The 22,284-nt window shown below is 37.4% G+C and overlaps 1 long non-coding RNA gene across 1 annotated transcript in view; it reads right to left on the bottom strand.

Annotated features, from left to right (window-relative positions):
- Positions 1–21,556, bottom strand: part of LOC132014572 (uncharacterized) — a 362,056-nt gene extending 340,500 nt beyond the window's left edge. The window contains exon 1 of the long non-coding RNA XR_009403323.1: positions 21,496–21,556. This is a non-coding gene — a long non-coding RNA (uncharacterized LOC132014572). The remainder of the gene's footprint in view (positions 1–21,495) is intronic.
- Positions 21,557–22,284: the final 728 nt, after the last annotated feature.

Below are 22,284 nucleotides of genomic sequence, written 5' to 3'. Positions count from 1 at the left end.
TTGTGGAGAACTCCTGGCTGTTCTCTACATATATTTTAAACTTTCTCACCTGTGTGCCTTTGCTCATATTTCTACAGAATTTCTGTCACTCCACATATTCAAATCATGCCCTTCTGTACCATTGTCAGCAGGAAGACAGGCTCTTTCTTTCTAGTCTGCTCTCCTTCACTGTAACTTCATGGGAAGACTGGCTTTTCTTGTGAGAGCAAGAATACAGCCAGGAGCAAATGAAGCTAAATGTTTCCTTGTTCCCATCCAATATCGGAAACAGAGTTGCTTCTTCCCCCAAAGCCCCAATGTATTTTACCTGTCTCATTGGTCTAAATTAGCATGGGCCTATCCATCTATAAACTAATCCCTGACACGGGCATGGAATGGCCACAGTCAGTTTACACAAATCATTGGAACTAGAGCAGATGATAGGGGCTTAGCCAGTGTCCACCACACCATCTCCCAAAGCCCAATCCAATTAACTCTTTTGCAAAGCTTTCCTCCTCCTTTTTCACTCCTCTCTCTATTCTAGGCTACTTGTAACTTTCCACTTCTCAGACCTCTGACAAGATTTCTTCTTACTTCTTTTATGACACTTATCAGTCTTGTGCTTTATCATCATTATTAAATTCTAATCCATACATGACTTGGGATCCTTTGGGCAGCCTTTACTTATATCTCGTGTTTTCCTAAGGCCTGATTCAGTACTCCCTTCTCTGCTCTGAAAATTCCCCCCAAAATACCCAATACCAGAAGAACTGGTAATGAGTAATGCCCATTTTATTTATGGACTCACAGAAGGAAAAGGAAAATGATTCAGCTCATATGCCTTGCACCACAAAGCAGGACTTTCCAGGTCTTGCCCTGAGCACTCTCTCCCAAACCCCCATGCTCCTGATTCTGTGTAGCTAATTCCTGTCCAGATTTTTAAACACGAGACAGAGTCAGCAAGAAGTCTGTGTGGACATGATTGCCCTCATGTTCACCCTTCCTTGTTTTCTCCCTGTTATATATTTGCCATGGGTGAAATAGCATGGACTAGGTCCTCATTCTAAAAGTCACAGTATACCTGTTCCTTGCTTGTCTCTGCTTGGCCCTCCTGCTTCTGTCCTAAATAACAATAAATACAACAGTAAGAATAATTATAATGCTTGTCCCAATGTCCTTTGTCTCTAGCCTAAAAGAATGTTCCACTGTACTTCTCTAATCCTTGCAAAAATCTTCTATTTATGCCCATCACTTCATCTGTAGTTATACTGGTGGTTGAAGGGTAGGAGTAAATTTCTTGCGTGTGTGGTACATTTGTATATATCCTCTCTTCCTACAAGAGTGTAAGATTTTTGAGGAAAGACTCAATTTCTTTTTTTTTAAGATTTTATTTATTTATTTGACAGAGAGAGGGAAATCACAAGCAGGCAAAGAGGCAGGCGGGGATGGGGGGAGCAGGTTCCCTGCTGAGCAGAGAGCCCAATGTGGGGTTCGATCCCAGGACCCTGAGACCATGACCTGAGGCCAAAGGCAGGAGCTTAACCCACTGACCCACCCAGGTGCCCCGAAGACTCAATTTCTTATGGAACTTATGTACTATACCCCATTATCTCATTATCTTAACATTAAATAAAAGAGAAAAATATTATATATGTGCTGCAGTTACTAAAGGAATTTCAACTTAAAGTTTACTATAAAATAAAACAAAGTTTATTGAACTTTGTTCCACATGTTCTACAATGCTCAACCCTTATAGCTGCCAGATAGAACTCTTTCAGTCTGGGTACAGGTTCAAATGGGCCAGAATGTAACTTGGTTTTGTTTTTTTTCTGTTGTTTTGGGGTTTTTGTTTGTTTGTTTGTTTGTTTACTTGAAAGACCAGAATCATTACATAACATCCCCACTTTATATATCTTTTGCCAACATCATTAAGTTTTTAGGAGATAGATTGAATGTAAATGTTTCTTCTCTGAGAAGATATATATAAGGGCACTGCTTACCCTTAGGGAATTTCTACTTTCAAGAGCTAAAATACCACTTGAACGGATTTTTCTAGAGAGCACGAGTGGTAAAACCTCACTTCTAAAAGTCATTGTGTACAGCTTCTTGCTTGCCTCTGTTGGGTCCTTGGCTTCAGCCTTAAATGACAATAAAAATAACAATAACCATGGCAACAGCAACAATAAAACTAGTATCTGACTTTCATTGAGTACTTACTATGTGCCAGTCACTGTCCTAAGTATTTTTCATACATAACCAGATTTAATCACAATATTAACCAAATTCAATTTCATATGAGATAGGTTTGGTTATATTCATTGCATAGGTTAAGAAATCAAAGCATAGAGAAAATATTTGTCTAAGACACTAAATAGAAGATTTAAATCAACCGCTGAATAACTTTGCTCCATTCTGCAGAGACTTGCAACCAGCGATGGCCAGTCTAAGTGAGTGTCTGGATATAGAGTGCGGCCCCCTTCCTGGTGAAAAGTCAGCTTGGAATCTAGCCCCCTGACCTGCAGTCATTCTACTTCAGTTTCATTATGTGTGGCATTTAAACATCTGCTTGACTTGACCTCTGCCTTGGCTTTTACCCAGTTTTCCTTTGGGATCAGTAACGGTATGAGCTGAACTTAGTAGCTAAAGCCTGATCCCCTTACCAGGTCCTGTTCTCTTAGCTCCCCAGACAAGACTCTGCTTCCCCTCTCACCTTAGTCACAGACTCAGGCCTTCGAATTACACTGAGACCCTGAAAACCTCTGTGGCTGGAAAATTCACTTCCAGAGTACGCTAATATCCTGAAACAACAAGTCCAAGGGACAGAGGGCATGGGCCTCCCTGAGTTGTCAGAGATATTCTACCTTTTAGTGAATTAAATCTTAAGCTTTAAAGGAAATCATTTAGGAAATGATTAGGAATCATTTAGGAAATCAGTTAGGGGACTGAAATTATGAGAGAAGCCATAAAAACACTTACATTCATTTTAAAAAGTGCACATAAACAAATAGAATAGCAATAATATTTTACACATCTAGGGGTGCCTGGGTGGCTCAATGGGTTAAGCATCTGACTTCAACTCAAGTAATAACCTCAGGGACCTGGGATTGAGCTCTGTGTATCAGGCTCTCTGCTCAGTGAGGAGCCTACTTCTCCCTCTCTCTCTCTGCTCTTCCACCTGCTGGTGTTTTCTCTCTCTCCCTCTCTCTCTCAAATCAATAAATAAAATCTTTAAAAAATATAGTATTTTACATATCTAAAATTAACAATAATGGGCTTTATACAATTACTGTCAATTTGCAATACCTTATTTATTATAATTTTATGTTTTAATTTTTAAGTTTTCCTCTCTCTGTAATTTTTTATGTCATGTTTATAATTCACTTTGGATGAACTACTTAACTTGAAGAAAAGACATGTTTTGCAAAAACAAACACTGTTTTTAGATTTAACACATCTCCTTAAAAAAGAATCACGGAGACAACCAATGTAAACATAAAAGCTAGTGTTTACTGACTACTCAGTACATGTTTGACATTATTATTGTTGCTGTATTTGTTGTTGTTGTTGTCAAATTAGAGATGAAGAAAATAAGGTTAATAACATCCTAACAAAGATTATGTGGCATGTGGCAAACAAAAGGTTTAATTAGTGAGAATGCCTAGAGATTCTGAAACTCCACCTTATCTAGGAAGTTTATAATTCTATGACCAAAATTATAAGGAGGCCTAGAGCCTTTAAGGATTTGTGAGTTCAAAAAGGGATGATATAAGAACTGAGAAGACACAGGATGCATAAGTAGAATTTGAGGCTGAACCTTGGGTTGCTGAAAAATGCAAAGAGGACACTGACTCTGGAGATTTTCTTGTGAGCAGAATGTAAATAACATTGACTGAGGTGTGAGTCAGATGGTTTCAAAGAACCACTTTGACATGGTACCAACATAACTTCTCCAGGAAATGGAAATAATACTATCTAAAGAAAGCAGTCATCCCTGAGATTTCAGGAGAAATTAGAATGGAATTTATTTTAAAACGAAAATACTGCGAAGAGTCAGAAATCTTAAACAAAGGAAACCAACAAAGAATCATATTGATGCATCTCAAGCCTATGCTTAACTAAAGGACCTACTTGAAAGTGCTCCTTTGAATTATTAACTTGTGTATGCCTTGCCCTTCATCCCAAAATGTGCTCACACCTTTTGGGGGTTATTAAAGTTGTATTTATGCATTCTCTGCCTCAACACGTGAAGCAAAAAGAAGGGGTCTTGAATACGAGTCATTAACACTAGAATGGTGGACTACAATAGGAAAGCAGAGTTAAGGGGGTGAAGCTGAAACTGGACAAACCAGAAATTCACCCACATTGAGGAGTTATGAGTTGAACAATGCGTAAGCCATAAGGCAGGCAGAGTCCAGCAAGACTGCAATCAGAGGGCGGGCAAGAGCAGTAAGTTAGGAATCAAGCAGATACAGGGAAGGCAGATCCTCACAGCTCCCAGACATCAGGCAAATATAGGTCAGAAACCAAGAAGGCAGGCCAAAAACAGAAGGCATAGCTGTCACAGAGCAAAGGAAAGCAGATGGCTGAAGCCCTGGACAGGCAGAGTAAAGCCACTAGTTCCATAGAGTGAAGAGAGAGGGCAAAGGTAGTGAGAAAACAGATTCATGGGCACATGCAGAATTATGATGTTTTGTGCTTTTATGCACAAAAGTAGCAGAAACAGTATTGATTCTAACAACATAACCTGTTTAACACTGAATTCTGAAATTTTCTCTTTGTATTTAATTGAATATACTATTAGTAAACACAAACAGTATACTTTATTATCTATTTGCCTCTTTCTCAAATTACTAGTAATTCAAAATAGTAATCTAAGAAAATTTTCTGTTGCTTCCTAGGGAATCACTGATATTCCCAAAACTAAACTGTCCCACTCAGATGTCAATAACAGTGGCCATTAAAAAAATACTAATAGTGGTCATAATCAAACACTCCTGAGATTCTAAGAATTGGAGATGACACAAACAAATGGAAAGATGTTGATGAACTGGAAGAACAAATATTGTTAAAATGTCCATACTACCCAAAGCAATCTACAGGTTCAGAGCAATCCCTATCAAAATATCAATAGCACTTTTCACAGAACTAGAATAAATAATCCTAAAATTTCTGTGGAATCACAAAAGACTCCAAATAACCAAAGCAATCTTGGAAAAAAAAAAAAGAAGAAGAAGAAGAACAAAACTGAGGTATTATAAATTCAGGTTTCAAGATATACTAGAAAGCTGTACTAATCAAAATAGTATGGTACTGGTACAATAGTAGATCAATAGAACAAAATAATGAGTCCAGAAATAAAGCCACAATTATATGGTCAATCTATTCTTGACCAAAGAGTCAAGAATATGCAACAGATGGTGTTGGGAAAACTGGACAGCAACATGCAAAAGAATGAAACTGGACCACTTCCTTACACCATACACAAAAATAAATTCAAAATGCATTAAAGACACAATGTGACATCTGAAACCTTAAAAGTCCTAGAAGAGAGCACAAGCAGTAATTTCTCTGACATAGATCATAGCAACATTTTTCTAAATGTCTTCTGAAACAAGGGAAACAACAGTGAAAATAAACTATTGGAACTGTATCAAAAATAAAAAGCTTCTGCATAGTACAAGAAACAATCAATAAAAGTGAAAGACAATCTATTGAATGGGAGGAGATATTTAAAAATGACATATGCAATAAAGGGTAGTATCAAAGCAGATAAAGAACCTACAACGCTCAACACCAAAAAACCCCAAATATCCAATCAAAAAATGGGCAGGAGATATGGACAGACATTTCTCTAAAGAAGACAAACAGATGTCCAACAGACATGAAAAGATGCTCAACCTCATTAATCATCAGGGAAATGGATATCAAAACCACAATAAAACATCACTCCACTCCTATCAGAATGGCTAAAAACAAAACCTCAAGAAACAACAGCTGTTAGCAAGGACATTGAGAAAGAGGAATCCCTATGCACTGTTGGTAGGAATGAAAACTGGTGCAGCCACTGTGGGAAATAGTGGCTAATTTTTAGAGGAATTTCCAGTGTATGGAAGGGTATAGAATTACCATATGATCCAGTAATTCCTGTACTAGATATTTACCCAAATTATATGAAGACACTGATTTGAAAAGATATATGCATGCATATGTTTATTACAACATTACTTACAATAGCCAAGATATAGAAGCAGCCTAAATGTCCATCAATAGATAAATGAATAAAGAAACTGTAGTATATACATATGTATGTATGTATGTATGTATGTATGTATATACACAATGGAATGGAATATATACAATGGAATATTACTTTGCCATTTAAAAAGAATGAAATCTTCCCATTTGCAACTACATGGATGGATCTAGAGTGTATAATGTTAAGTGAAATAAGACAGAGAAAGAAAAATGCCACATGATTTCACTTATGTGTGGAACTTAAGAAACAAAACAAATGAACAAAGGAAAAGGAGACAAACCAAAAAACAGACTCTTCAATATAGGGAGCAAACTGATGGTTTGTTTTGAGCACTGAGTAAAGTATAGAATTGTTGGATCAATATATTATACACCTGAAACTTACTCTTTATGTTAATTATGCTGGAATTAAAATTTTAAAAATAAAAATTTTTAAAGGAAAAAGAAATATGTTTTAATGTAGGAAGTCACTGCCCTGAAACCCCTAAAAGCTCCTCACAGGCCTGTCTGCCTAGCCCTCTCCCAGGACTCCTCCTGCCCATGACATAGCCATGATGCCTAGATGCAGAGGCATCCAGGATCCCTTTCCAGGTCATGGCTGGTCTCTATACTGAAGGGTCAGGACCATGCCTCATCAGTTGTCCAAAGTTCTGAATATCACTTTGGGGAGTCATATATACTTTCATTTAACCAACTGAGCACCTGTTGCCTTTGAGGACACTAAGAAATCGCCTGTGATCACCATCCGCACTATCTTCACCATTCAGCTATTTCACTTTGGTGTTGTCAAATGCCAGGATCCTCAGTCATAAAGTTCTCATACCTCCCAACGTCCACTGCCTTGTCATACACACTCTACACTTGTCATGTACACTACAAATGCAAGACAGTAACCACTGACACCCCCCACCCCATGGCTTTGGCTGAAGCTTTGGATCCCTTTATTTTACCCTATTAAAAGTTCTGGATTTCTTTATCTGCTGTGGATAATTAATGTCCATTTTTGTTACCTTACTTAATATTTCACATGATTGACTCTCCTGTTCTAGTACTGCTTTTTCTTTTTCATTTTCAGCATTATTTTGGACATTTTGCTCCCTGTATTTACTTTCTTACCTATTAGGACTCCCTTTACATCTTTGATCTGTCCTCTCATTAAAATTCAGAGTCCACACCAGTCTTCTGCTTTGATTGAAATGAGTAATTCTTCCCTGTGCCCATGTTTGGCAGGCATTTAATAGTAATTAAAGATTTCCCTGATCTGTTCATGGGGCTTTCTGATAATCAACAGGAAGTCACTTTGATTGATAGTCACTGTCACAAAAATAGGAAGGCAGAACCTCTTAAATTTCCATGAAGAAATATTCAGTAGATGAAATGTTCCAAATGAATGTCCAGACATATTTAACCTCAAAGCAGCGTTTTTTTAAAAGGACAATGTGAGCTTTATTGTCTAGCAACCATATCAAAGTAGAGCCTGGAATAGGAATTCTGAGGGTCCCTGAGGCCTGAAAAAACCCCTAAGGTTCCCTTTTTTCTACTCATTAGTGGGAACTCTTTGGTGGTGTGAGGGATCAACTAGAAATCTATAGCAATAAAGCTGGTGGTGAGACTGTCCTGGCAGGTGAGAAATTAAGACAGGAAGTGAATCCTGTGGGCTTTAAAATAATGAGGAGAAATGGCAAAACCAACAGCAGTGGGTAAAGGGCATGAACAGCTAAAGAGTCTCCATGGGTCATCATTGGAAAACATATTATTTCAGTATATATTCTCTTGATTTAGTGCCTGCTGCCTGAGGTCTGTGGTATCACTAAAGCTAATAAATCATTGCTCTAGATGACAGCCTGAGCACCTGTGTTTTATCATACAGCAGGAAACCCTGTAAATTACCAAGAGAAGCAACTAGTGACCATGCAGCAGAGCTAAGAGAATCAGTCAAAGCCTCAGTCCATTAAGACCATTTCATTTTATTTGCAGGTGCATTAAAAGAAATAGGGAGCACTGCAAAAAAGATGAGCCCCAGCCTTTTGATTAGCATTTAATGAGAACGACACAGGGCGGCTAGAGCAGACTCCTAATGGTCTACAGATGGAATACATCCACGGTGGGACCTCACCTGCTTCTATCTGCCCATTGGCTATGCTGCAATTTAGCTTATAAAAGCAACAGGACAACTTCAAGGGAGTGAGTTTGTGGCAGAAACAGAAACCTTGCTTTGTGCTTTTGTGCTTTTGAGCTTTGTTTCGTAGAGAAAGTCGGCTTATGGATTCACTTGGTATGTCATACTTTTAAAAACTTTTGATTCCATGCCTTCCTCTCAAACAAATTGGCCAGGAAAAAAAAAATGCCAACGTTGGATATACTTCTCTTAGCAAATTCATCAAAGTGAGTAAGCTCACTCTTTTTCCCCTTAACTTTTTATTTTAAGTACTTCTGTCTTGTTACAATAACCTCTATATTCTTCAGCATTCACCAGAGGCAGAGTAAAAGGAAGCTTGACTAAAGAAGCTGTGTGCGCCACTCACTTAATGGAGCCATCAGCCATAAGACACACGTTCACAGGAGACAACCTGCAACAGTGCTTTTGTCCAAGCACTACTTGACTTAAAGTCTCCTGTCATTAAAAGAAAATCAAGTGCTCCTAACTTAGGTCAAGAGGACTTAAACTGTGTAGGGCCAGGTTTTTGACTACCTAGAGATCATTAATCTGGGTTGAATACATGCAGTATTATACTAAGGTCACACTTCTTTACACGGAAGGACTCAGAATATCCTTGCTGGGCTTCCAAATACAAGGCCAAGAGACCAGATTTCAGCATGCCAACTTCTGGAAGACCAAAGAAAGGGAATTCTCACTATCTCTAATTGTCTATTCCTAAAATAGCCAGATAGCCATAATTCAGCAAAAAACCAATAGCTCTCTATTCCTTGTCATTCACTTAGAAACTGTGAGCTGGATAGGGACATACAGTAAGCAGTAGAGCTTCTCTTCACATACTCCCTCTCTGCTGAATATCGGAAGTAAGTCCTGTAGGAACATCAATAGAAAGATGCCCATTCCATGCCTCTCTGTGACTGCTCAGCCAGTTCTCAATTATTCAGGGAGAAGTCCTGCCATATTCTGGGCAATTTTCATTCTGTGTATCCCTTATACTCTGTCATCCTCTCTTCACATGCTGTCCGCTATTTCTGGTTGTGCCATTGCTGTGGTGACAGAAAGAAGCATCACCCATCAGCAACACCCCCCCCCCCCCACAAGCCATGCCAATGGCACTTCAAGCAGGGCTGCTAGAGTAAGTACTCCATCAACTTCCACCTCTCAAAGCTGTCAGCCCAAGATGATGTATCTACAAAGGGATTTCAGAGCTTTATAAGCAAATAATGCCGCTTCCAAAGCACATATTAACTGAGCAAACAATACGCTTAATTCAGCATGTACATTTGCATATTTACACAGAAGCCCCTGATGCTTATTTGCCTAAGATAATGAAAGAGCATCCAAGGGACCTTCTCCACTGGAGACTTCTCCAGTACAGAAAAAATGAAGGGCTGATTTAAAGTTTTAATTTCCTTTTTCTGTGGGGAAGAGTCATTGTTTAGATTACTTTAGATAATCTGATAAAAGAGGGATTGGACCAAAATAGAAATTCTTACCAATTGTTTTCTTTGCAGCACTGCTGATTTATTTCAGTATGTTTTGCCAAATTTTCTTCAGACTGCCACATTTTCTTCAGTCTGAAATGAGGTTAATAACACCTGTAGAAAGACAGGGAGTCCTAATGATATGTAAAGCTGTGAAGTCCAACAAAGTTTTATAGTAATGTGAAATCCTAACACTAGAAATTAGACTAATAAGCTATCTCTACTCGCAGCTGTCCACAGAACAAATGGTTACTCACAAACACCCTGGGTAATCAATTAAGAGCAGCTTCAACAGAATTCCTCCTTTCAGATTTTCATACCTTAAATTTTTTTCTTTTGGTATAATAGTCTCGAATATGATTTCTCTAGTACATCCTATATAGGCATGCCTTCCAAAACTCTTTTTAGATCATTAAACAATAGAAATAATCAGATACTCAACATTTCCTTTTCTCAGGTAAACTGAGCTGTTTATCATAAAAATCATCAGTTGATTTGAATGGAAAAAGACATCAAAGAGACAGATAAGAACAATAGGCACCTGGGTGGCTCAGTGGGTTAAAGCCTCTGCCTTAGGTTCAGGTCATGATCTCAGGGTCCTGGGATCAAGCCCCACATCGGGCTCTCTGCTCAGCAGGGAGCTGCTCTCCCCACCCACTGCCTGCGTCTCTGCCTACTTGTGATCTCTGTCTGTCAAATAAATAAATAATCTTTTTTAAAAAAGTTAGATAAGAACTGATTTTACTTGCATACTAAATGACTATGAATGTATAAAACCATAAGGAGTTTGCAGAAAATCTACTACTGGAACTAATAAGTAAGTTTAATAAAGTAATACAAGATCAACATACCAAAAACTGTAGTCCTATATACTAGTAACAAACAATGGGAAAAGATAATTTAAAAATCAATACCACTTACAGTAATATCAAAAATCAAGGTCATGTGCCATTGAAATAACAAGTGACAAATGGGTTAATGTGACAGAATGTTCAAAAATAAACCCATACATATACAGTAAATATGTTATAGACAAAAATCCAAGGCAAATCAATGGAGAAGGGAAAGTGTTTTCAACAAATAGCATTGGAACAACTATATAAATGTATGAAAAAGTGAAAAAAGGGAAATTGACTCCTTCTTCATACCATGGATAAATGTGACCTGAGATGGATATAGACTTGAACTTAAAGCTAAAATTCTAAAGGCTTTAGAAGAAAAAACAGAAGACTATTTCTATAACTTGAGGTCGAAAAAGATTTCTTAGGGAACACAAAAAATACTAACCATGAAGTACTAACTTTATTAAAATTTAAAACTCATCCAAAGACACTCCTAAGAAAGTAAAAAAGGAAGCTACCAGCTGGGAGTCTATATTTGTAATACTCTTATCTGACAAAGGACTTATATCCTAAATATATAAAGAACTCCATGATAAAAAGACAAAAATACAATTTTAAAAATGCAAAAAAGTTTTGCATTCACACTTCCTAAGAAGATACAGGATTCACACTTCACAAAGAAGACATGGAATGGCCAATAAACACATGAAAGGATGTCCAACATCATCAGTCATCAGGGAACTGCAAATTAAATCCAGAGTACAGTGACACTTCCTACTCACTAGAATAACTAAAATTAAAAAGACTCTCATAAATTGGTGGTAGAAATGTAAAATGGCATAACCATATTGGAAAACTATATGGCAGTGTCTTAAGACAAACATACACCTACTCTGTGATCTCTTCCATCCCTAGGTGTTTACCTAAAGAGAAATGAAAACATGTCCACACAAAGATTTTGATGGAAAACTTTCTAAATAATGGCCAAAATGCAAAAAAACACACATACATACCATCAACAAAAAAATGGGTAAACAAAATGTGGTATATATCCGATAATACTAATCAGCATTTAATGTTTAAAAATGAACTACTGAGGGGCACCTGGGTGGCTCAGTGGGTTAAGCCGCTGCCTTCGGCTCAGGTCATGATCTCAGGGTCCTGGGATCGAGTCCCGCATCAGGCTCTCTGCTCGGCAGGGAGCCTGCTTCCCTCTCTCTCTCTCTCTCTGCCTGCCTATCCATCTACTTGTGATTTCTCTCTGTCAAATAAATAAATAAAATCTTTAAAAAAAAAATGAACTACTGATATGTGAAACAACATAAGTGAACCTCAAAAACATCATGTCTAGCGAAAGAACTAGACATAAAGGAGCACATAATTTATTATTCTGTCACAGGAATGAAGTTCAAAACTAGACAAAACTGATCTATGGCACTAGAAATCAGAGCATTGATTGCATACTGGGAATCAAGACAGCCTAGAAGAAGGATCAGTAAAACTTTCTGGAATTGTGAGAATGTTCTGCATCGTCTTTGGTTTGTTGGTCACATAGACAAATGTTGGTCACATTTGTCTAAATTCATTGACCTGTACACTTAAGATCTGTGCATTTTACTGTATATAAATTTTACCTCAATAAAAAGGAAAAGAGAAATAATCACATGGAAAATATATATAATCAATTCTATATTACCCATGTCCAAAATATAGAGTGTACTAATAATATTATTTAATAATATTATTATTCATTGAACCCATGCAAACTGAAACCTCTTTAGGTGAGCACATTTGATAGATTTTGCTCATTTTATCCTCATGATAACCAGATGAAGATACTTTTTTTATTATCACCCCCACTTTACAGATGAGGAAACTAGAGCTCAGAGAATTAACTTACTCAGGATCACAAAGTTAAAAAAGTAAAGATTAATAAGAAACTTGATCAGAAAAAGATATATTGTATCTAAGTGGTGAAGAGTACTAAAAAAAGAGAATGTGAAATTTTCATGAATTCAGGGTAATATTAATCATGATGATAAAGAGAGCTAAGATTTATTGAGCACTAACTATATGTCAGACAACTCTAAATACTTAGAGAATTTTAATTTATTAATTCCTCACAATGACTCTGTAAAACAAGTATTGTTATCCTTGTTTTTACCGATGAGGAAATTGAGACAGGGAGAGTTTGAATCATATGGCCAAGATGCAACACAAGTAAACAGCAGAAATTGCCAAAATATTAGAGAACAGACAAAATAAAGAGAAGGAACCTGCAAGATGTTTGCATTCCTGAAAACTCAGAAGTGAGATGTTATCCCTCAAGAACACAGTTGAGGAATGCCTAGATGACTCAGTGGGTTAAGCCTCTGCCTTTAGGTCATGATCTCAGGGTCCTGTGATCAAGCCTGCTTCCCAGTCTCTCTGCTTGCCCCTCTGGCTACTTGTGATTTCTCTCTCTGTCAAATGAATAAATAAATAAAAGCTTTACAAAAAAAAAGAAAGAAATAAAGAAGACAGTTGAAAGTTAGCCATGTTAAGAATGCCCTAATTAGAAAATTCATAAGCAAAGCAAGTAATAGGGGAGAAAGTAACATATTCCAGCCATATTCATCTTCAGGGGAGGACTTAGGAGGTGCCTGGGAGGGAACTGTACATTGGATAAAAGATGCAACCCCAAGAGGCTAGTCTCCGTTGTACATTGTGATCGAATATTCTCTATCTAGTCGAACTTCTGAGATACCACAGGGACATTGAAGTACAAACTGACACAATCTCGGGCTTTACTGTAAACCAACTACAGCTTTATGAATGTACATAGCTTCAGTTGTTCTGCCAGCAATATTACTGCATAAGTTAAGCCCCAGTCTAGGGAACAGTAAAGCACATTTTTCTTCTGCGGTGGCCAGCAGTTTGGGCATGGCACTCCAGGAGTTGCTGCCATTGAGGGAACTTGAGACTGCTCAGTGGGGCAAGAATAGGTTAATGTGAACAGATGCATATGAACAAGAGAGTGTCTTTTATTGTGAGATTATAAAATCATCCTATTAAGTACAAAATGTTGACTCGAAAAGGAAAAAGCTATGACAATCTGTCTTGATGGGATGCAAAACAACTCTTCTTCCCTATGCAGTTCAGCTCTGTCTCCTTCCTCACAATGATGAACTCGATCACATCTCTCCGAGGGCTGACATTTACCAGCAAGCTTGGCAGCAAGGGAGACAAACCCAGTCATTCCTAAGGGCTGAGCAAGAGGACAGATGAACTTTAAGTCTCTTACTTACCATTTTACACACTTGGGCTGCAGGCTGAGGGAGAGAAACCAGCTCAGTGGGCAATTGAAGGCAATGTGGTCTTGACCGGCTTTCCTACTGCAAGAACACCAGGTGAACGCAAAGATTTGTTTCTAATATGCTAGCAGAGAAATTTGAGACTGGAAAGTCAAATCCAGAGATAAACACTTAAATTTTTTAACAGGCTAACTCTAAGCATATGCTCTAGGAACAAAACTGAAGAAACATCCAACAGCAGGTATTTTTCTTTTTCTTGGGAAATTTGAGAAACTCTTTTTCACTAACTTGGGGGCAAAACTGTGTGAAATGATGGTTTCTAGTATATTGGCTTTTATCCCTCGTTTCTTGAATACAGAGAAATTTTTGTCTTGAAAATCACTCAGTAATGACAATGAGGACAATACAGTGCATTTTGCTTTGATCATTGCAAGGATGAAACAATACTACCTCAATTATCTTTTAACCACTAGAAATACCTGATGTAACCAGGTACATCTTTCATATAAAACATATGAGTGTTTTCTCTGTAAAACACCAGTACATATATATAATGTGACACTGGAGGTGGCATGGCAATTAAGGGTATAATTGCTGTAATTACTGATGGAATTACTCATATTCCTCTATGCTACTTTTTCTAATTATCTTGGTTTAATGAAAATGTGTATTTTTGCATTGAACAGGATGTGGCCATCATTTGGCTGCCTGCCTGGGATGATGTACAGTGTCTGTCCCTTGAATGAACATAGAGCAGAGAGGTCACCACTTGTTTGCAGGAAGAAGAGGTTTCTGGAACACAACAGGCAATTTAAATGCATGTCATGAACATCCTGAAAAAGCTCACAGATGGGTTTCATTGGAAGAAATATAACAGTAGGGGGGACATTATCCTAGAAGGAGCCCAATAGCTTTACAGTCTTCAGACTTTAATGAGAATGACTTGCAAAAATAGTACAAAGGCTTCATACTGTTTGTCCATTCTTCTTCTAGTCTCTGACTCAAAAATGGATTCAAACAGCTCCATTTTTCCTGATTTTGTTACATTCTTTATCACAAGAGTGAGGCCTGAAAGATTGGTGCTTTAAACATTCTGACAATTCCAAAACTTAAAAGAAACCTACTCTGTCTCTTTTTATTTCATGTATTTTAAATTCCTTGGAAACTTAATTGGCAGGTTATACTGCTTATTTATTCATCTATCAGCCACTTGGACATAGGTTAAATAGACACCGATTGAACAAAGACTATATGGTCATTCAAAACATATATCTAATATATTCTGTTTTTTCTAGGAGTAAAATGTACTTTGTAAATCCAGATAACTATTGGTGTCACAGCCACTTGGTATCACTTATCAGAAGAGCTATAGTACTTTATTATGTCCATGAAAATCTTGGAAGGGAAACAAAAATAAAACTAGGAAAATTATCTTGATTCAAGCACTCAACAATTCTGAAGATCTGCTTTCAGAGCCTGTATTAGTCTCCTAGTGTTGCTGTCAATAAATTACCACAATATGAGTGGCTTAAGACAATACAAATTCATTATCTTACAGTCATGGAGGTCAGAAGTCTAAAATGCGTCATTAGAGCTGTATTCCTTCTCAAGTTCCAGGAAAGAATTTGTTTCCTTGACTCATAGCCACATCACTCCAACTTCTGCATCTCCTCCCACTATCTTGCTTCATGCCTACAAGGATCCTTGGGATTACATGGGGCCCATCCAGATAATCCAGAATAATGTCCTTTTCTCGAGGTCCTTGACTTAATCACATCTGCAAAGATCCTTCTGTCATAGAAGGTAACATAGTCACAGGTTCTGGAGATTAGAATGTAAACATCTTTAGCGGACATTATTCTGCATACCACAAAGTCTTTTATTTTAAATTGGAAGTAGAGGGATCCTTTGCCTCGCCTTCTCTTAATTTATATTTTTTTCTTTAAATCAAACTTTTCTGAAGAGAAGTCAATTACTGTTTTTATTAATCCAATTTTATAAAGCTAAAAAATGTAAGAAATTGCATGTTGCATGTTTAAGTCACAGAGCTGTTTGTTACCCTTCCAGTTTTCATTCGCCTAGTCAATGAATGGATGTTTCCATCATGAAAATTAGAACCAAGAGAATATACACCCAGGTATGTGTTTCTAAATTAAATTAAAAGCCACTTTTCAGTTTAAACTATTGTCTCCTACCTCTCTTCATGCACTGACATAACTACTGCATAACTTTTTTCCTGACTATCCAAGCTTCTCACTCTCCTATTCTCAGACTTCTACTCAAGTCCTTCACCTCTTTTTGCGATATCCTTTTCATTGTTTATTGACGCCCCCTTCTGGTAATGTTTGAGTTCATGGCAATCCCAAAATTTCCCTTATCACACTGAATGCTGAGTTAACAAACTGAACAAAGTTAAACCAGAAATAATATAGCTTCTTTGGGGGCAGCTACTGTTATCTTATGTGTTTTTGTACCTTAGTGGACACTTCTGAACCACCCTAAAAGGCATTCATACATGTGTCAGGAATGGAATAAGGATATATAGCTACACAGCAGAAAAAAAGTTTCTGAGTAGGAAGATAAACAATAATCCTGGATAAATACTCCTGGAGAGATCCACACTATAACAGTCCTTCAGTATTAGTCTCACCTACCCAGTGAACATGTAGAAACGAAACACATCAACATAAATGACACAGTAAATAAGATAATCAATGAATCATTACCTAACTGGTCACCAGCTCAGATGCATATATATAAACAAAAACATAAATAGATAATAGCAATACACAGCAAGTATCCTATGTGTCTTCTGTGTCTTAGGGCAAACTGACAAGATCAGGTGACAAACCCTCTTTATTTTTATATCACATATTTTAAATGCCTTGGAAACTTAATTGTCAGATAACACCATCAGTTAGTTTATTTATCAGCCTGCTGGTAAAATTAGGTAAAAGTTGTAGTATATGAATTTTGTGCACATTCCTAAGGTATAAGTCATATCACATTCTTCTAGTTCTATAAATTCATAAATTCAGAAACCATTTATTGAATACCTTCTATATACCAGGCATTGAGATAGATATGAGTCAAGGATTAAAAAATACAATAACTTTTGCCTTCATGGACAGTTAACATTCTAGTGAGGACCATAGATAATGCTCATGATAAATAAATCAAAGATATGTTTGATAATGTTATGTTCCAATGGGAAAAATAAAGCAGGGGAAAGGATGTGAATTGTTGAGGGTGTGAGGAGATCAGATTTTGGACAAAGTAGCCAGGAAAGGCCTCACTGAAAAGGAGACTTTTAGTTAAAGTGGGAAGGAAGTGGATCAATTAGTCATGCATGGTATCCTGAGGAAGAGCATTTCATAAAAGGGGATAGCAAGTTCAAAGGCCCTATGATTGCGAGGTAGAAGTTAAGAAGGCTAGTATGGTGGAAGCTGAGCGAAAAGGTTGAGAGTGGTGGGAATAAAATCAGAGGGAAAATGAGGAGACAGATGCTATGCAGTTTGTAGGTCATGACTAAGACTTTTTCAGAATGAAATGAGAAGGCATTAAAATATTCTGAACAGAGTGGTCACATAATCTGACCCATGCTCAACAAGGTCAATCTGTCTTCTACATTGAACATAAGCTAAAGAAAATTAAAGGCAGAATTGGGACAGAAGTGATGGTGGCTTGGACCAGGTCACTATCAGTAGGCACAGTAATAAATGGTCAGATTTTGAAGAGGAGAGTCAAAAGAATTTGCTGAAAAAGTAGACTTGGGGTATGACAGAAAGAGAAGAGTCAAGGATTAATTCAAGGTTTGAGGCTAAACTACTGGAAAAATGGGGTTGTCACAATTGAGATGAAAAAGACCATAGGAAGAACCAACTTGAGGGGTGAAAGTGTCATGATCACCAATTTCAGCTTGCATTGGTGATGGGGAGAAGCTCTTCCCCACATACCACCATGCAATTCTCAGGACATCAGTTGGGCATCCTATAATATAACTCAACCATTACATTATCTATCTGGACATAGCATCAGATTCCACTGGTTAAGGGCTCAGTCCTACAAGACTGTCCCCATCTTCAGAAGCCAGTTGAAAGCCCAGATTGTTACCTGTGCTTGTTGCCAACTGGTTATGAATCAGATATTCCTATGACTCCCTCCTTCCTGGGTCCAATTAATTGACTAGAGCAGCTCACTGAACTCAAAGAAAATTTTTTCTTGTTAGATTACCAGTTTATTATAAAAGTTTATAACTCAGAAACAGCCAGATGTAAGAGATGCATAGCCAAGTTATGTGGGAAAGGGTAAGAAGCTTTCATACCTTCTCCAGGCACACCACTTTCCCCAAATCTCCAAGTGTTCACCACCCACAAGCTCTCTGAACCCTGTCCTTTTGGGTTTTATGAAGGTTGCATTACACAGGTCTGATTGATTTAACCATTTGCCATTGGCAATTGAACTCAATCTCCAGGCTCCATCTCCTCACCTAGGGAGTGGAGGGCCTGAAAGTTCCCTTCTAATCACAAGGTTGATCGCCCTGGCATCCAGCACACAAACATACACACACCCCTTAGGTATATTACAAAAGTCACCTCATTCACATTACAAAAAGCCTATATGTCTCTCATCACTTGGGTACTTCCAAAGTTTTTAGGAACTCCATGCGAAAAATGGGGATAAAGACCAATGTATACTATGCAACCATCAAAAGAAATGAAATCTTGCCATTTGTGACAACATGGATGGAACTAGAGTGTATCATGCTTAGCAAAATAAGTCAAGCAGAGAAAGACAACTATCATATGATCTCCCTGATATGAGGAAGTGGTGATGCAACATGGGGGCTTAAGTGGGTAGGAGAAGAATCAATGAAGCAAGATGGGATTGGGAGGGAGACAAACCATAAGTGACTCTTAATCTCACAGAACAAACTGAGGGTTGCTGGGGGGAGGGGGGTTGGGAGAAGGGGGGTGGGGTTATGGACATTGGGGAGGGTATGTGCTTTGGTGAGTGCTGTGAAGTGTGTAAACCTGGCGATTCAACAGACCTGTACCCCTGGGGATAAAAATATATGTTTATAAAAAATAAAAAATTAAAAAAAATTTTTTCAATAAAAAAAAGACCAATGTATATTTCTTATTATAAATCACAATGTCACAAAGGGAAATTCAAAAGCCTAGTTTAGAATACATTTAGCTTGAAATACCTATTAGATAGCCAGTTAAAGATGTTCTGAAGCTAGTTGGATATGCATCTTGGACCCATTCAGCTACAGACTCCCATCTACCTGACTGGCAGGTTAGTTTCCCAGGGTTATTTTCCTCTCCACTGGATATCGGGAACATAGGCTTATATTATACTAGAAAACCAGGAAAGGACCTGGTCTTTAGTCAGTGGTAATTCTAAACATTGCAGATGCTTCTTCTTTTCCTTCATGCTGCTGTGAAAAGCTGGTACATTGTCCCTCCATTGTCCACAGACCCATTCACAGAGAGACACAGATGACCTTCAGGACTCAGTGAAAATGTCCAGTCATTAATAACACAGGCTGAGACCATCATAATCAAATCAACTTACTTTTTGACTTGAGAAAGTTCTTTAACTTGTCTATACCTCATATCTATAAAATTATTAGAATACATCAGGACCAGAATCTACCACAAAGGATTATTGTGAATATTTATTAACAATCATAAAGTACCCTCCTGTCTGTAGAGTGGTACTTGGCAATTGAGCGATAATGAAGAGCCATTGTTTCCACTATTGCAAAAATCTGCAGTAGCCCCCACCTAAGGTGTGAAATGCAAGTGGAGTCACCAAAAAAACCCAAAAAACAAAAAATACGTGTTCCAGTGGCACAGTTGGTTAGCATATGGTATTTACACAAGTGGGGCCGTAAATTCCCAATACTTCTTTTAGTCTCAAGGACTTTCAACATTCCCCACCCCATCACCTTTAAACTTGGCCACTTTTGCCTCTCCATTATACACTTTCCTTCTACCTACCTCCTTTTCAAAGATTTTGAAGGAAAGAGATCTGTAGAGTGAGAAAAGGAAAATTTGAGCTTATCAAAATGTCTTTCCTCAGACTTTTTCTCTTAAAGCAAGAATAGGGAAAGAAGTTACTAACACTCATGGATTTTTTTTTTAAATAACTCATCTTTTATATTAAGACTATGCACACCCCTAAATATGTGTATTTCACCATTTTATGTTCAGGTTTCAGAATCTGTACAAGTTTGTTAGTTAAGATTGCTTGATTGAACCATGATAAAGAAATATAAGGTGCAAGAAAGTTCATAGGGTATGTAGACAAGCTCTCATCCAACAAAAAGCATCTTTGGGTTAAATGACTGCACAAAAAACGCAGCACCCAAATTTGTCTCCTTATCACCATTTGTCTCCCTCAAGTAAAGACATGGAAATCATTTGTATTTACCCCATCAATTGTTTAAATGTTAATGAGTGCTTCAGAACTTTTTATAGCATATAAATATAGGAAAACATTTCTGGTATATTTCTAGTTAAAAAGCAAGTTCTTATTGCACCAAGTTCTCATTACTAACTAAACAATCTGACCCAAAACAGCAATTTAACCAACTCATCCTATTCATCTATTGTCTGAGAAATATGCTCCTATTTTTTTTAAACTTTATGTTCAATATCTGACATAAGGAACTTTTACTCATCTTTTCTGTCCCATCTTAAAAGCAAAATTTACTTCAAAAATACTCTCAAAAGATAGCTATCCATTTTAGCTGAAAGACACTGGATCTTTAAATTTTAAGATCTTTTGTTGAACTTCCTCCAAAGCAAAATTTCTTATAGTACTCAATCAACTTGTGAAATATTTTGGTCTTATATAAGCTTTTCACTGATTCCAGGCAATAGCATTTTGACAAACAAGTTTACCATTGAAACCAACAGTTGCAATTCAGTAGAAAGAAGTTCTCTCTCTTTCATTTTAATAACATTTCTGCACAAATTCCAAAATGATAGGGTCCCTGTTATTCTGGGTACAATGCTCATTACTCATGTCTGCTGGGGCATTATTGGATGTATACTTTGGAATAAAGAGGGCTTTTACAATGTCTAATACGATGTCCTCTGCAATCTGTTATTAGCCTGTGCATCGCTTGCCAGTTAATCATTCCATTATAGATTCTGAAAATCTCACTTCCCAGAAGGATTGAAATGCAGTGTGCTACAAAATTAGAAATAGCTATATGAAAATGAAGTAAGGATAACAAATGTTATAGATTGGTGCATAAAATAAAGGCTTCAAAAAATGTTTGTTCTAGAGATCTCTGAATTCTTTCACCGTAACAGAAAAAGGGCAACAGACAAGCAGAGAGACAAGAGAGCTAGGGACCTGACCACAGGTGAAGAATAAAATAAAACTAGCTGTTTGTACAGGAGTTTTTGGAAGCTAGCCAACATAATTAAAAATCAAATTAACACATACATCAGCTCTCTATTTACCTGCCCTGTCATCTGAGAGCAGAAAAGGCCGATGCATCTCGGCAGTCATCCCCAGAACCGCACAGCGCCATTAATCTCACTACTTGTTTATGTGTTATGGTTGGCTCCCTTGCTTCTGTGTACTTTGCTGCCATCTCCAGGAAACTGTGATGACAAGAACAGCCCAAATTGGATAGTTGTTATAGCCCTAGAAAAATGTCTTTGGATTTTCCAAAGTGACTGTATGTGAAAGCACCTTTAATTTCTTAGAAAAACCTTTGGAAATTCAAAATATTTGTAACTATTGGTGATTATTAAATCACAGATACAATATCTGTAGGTTACTTATTTGGAAATGAAAGTCACACTTGAAAGTGAGAGTTTCATTAGCACAATTCCAAATTTAGAAGAAATCCCACTAAAATAGCATGTCTAATTTCCACACTGTTAAAGATAATAGAAAAATAGTTTGTTATGAATACCTTTATTGCTATAACAATCCAAAGAATTAATGGCAAATGGTCTACACTGAGTATACTGAATTACTAAAATTCAAATCCATTTTTTAATGAACAAGTTCTTTAGAGGAGACGGCACACACTGAGATTCCATTTGCTAGTGACCATAAAAGACGGTAATAAAAAAGCTGAAGGCAGGGCAGGGATTTGTGTTTTCCCTAGAAAACATCCTAAATTGGGGAAGAGGGTGTTTCTAAGGCTTTTTAATTTGCTAAACTTCTGCCTGTAGGGTGGTTATTGCCCAAACAGGCACGTAAATAGGCCCCCTTGACTGGCACGTAAAGAAAAAATA

This window comes from Mustela nigripes, chromosome 1 (genome assembly GCF_022355385.1).
Source record: "Mustela nigripes isolate SB6536 chromosome 1, MUSNIG.SB6536, whole genome shotgun sequence".
NCBI classification, from domain to species: Eukaryota; Metazoa; Chordata; class Mammalia; order Carnivora; family Mustelidae; genus Mustela; species Mustela nigripes.
This window is presented reverse-complemented; position numbering and strand designations above follow the sequence as displayed.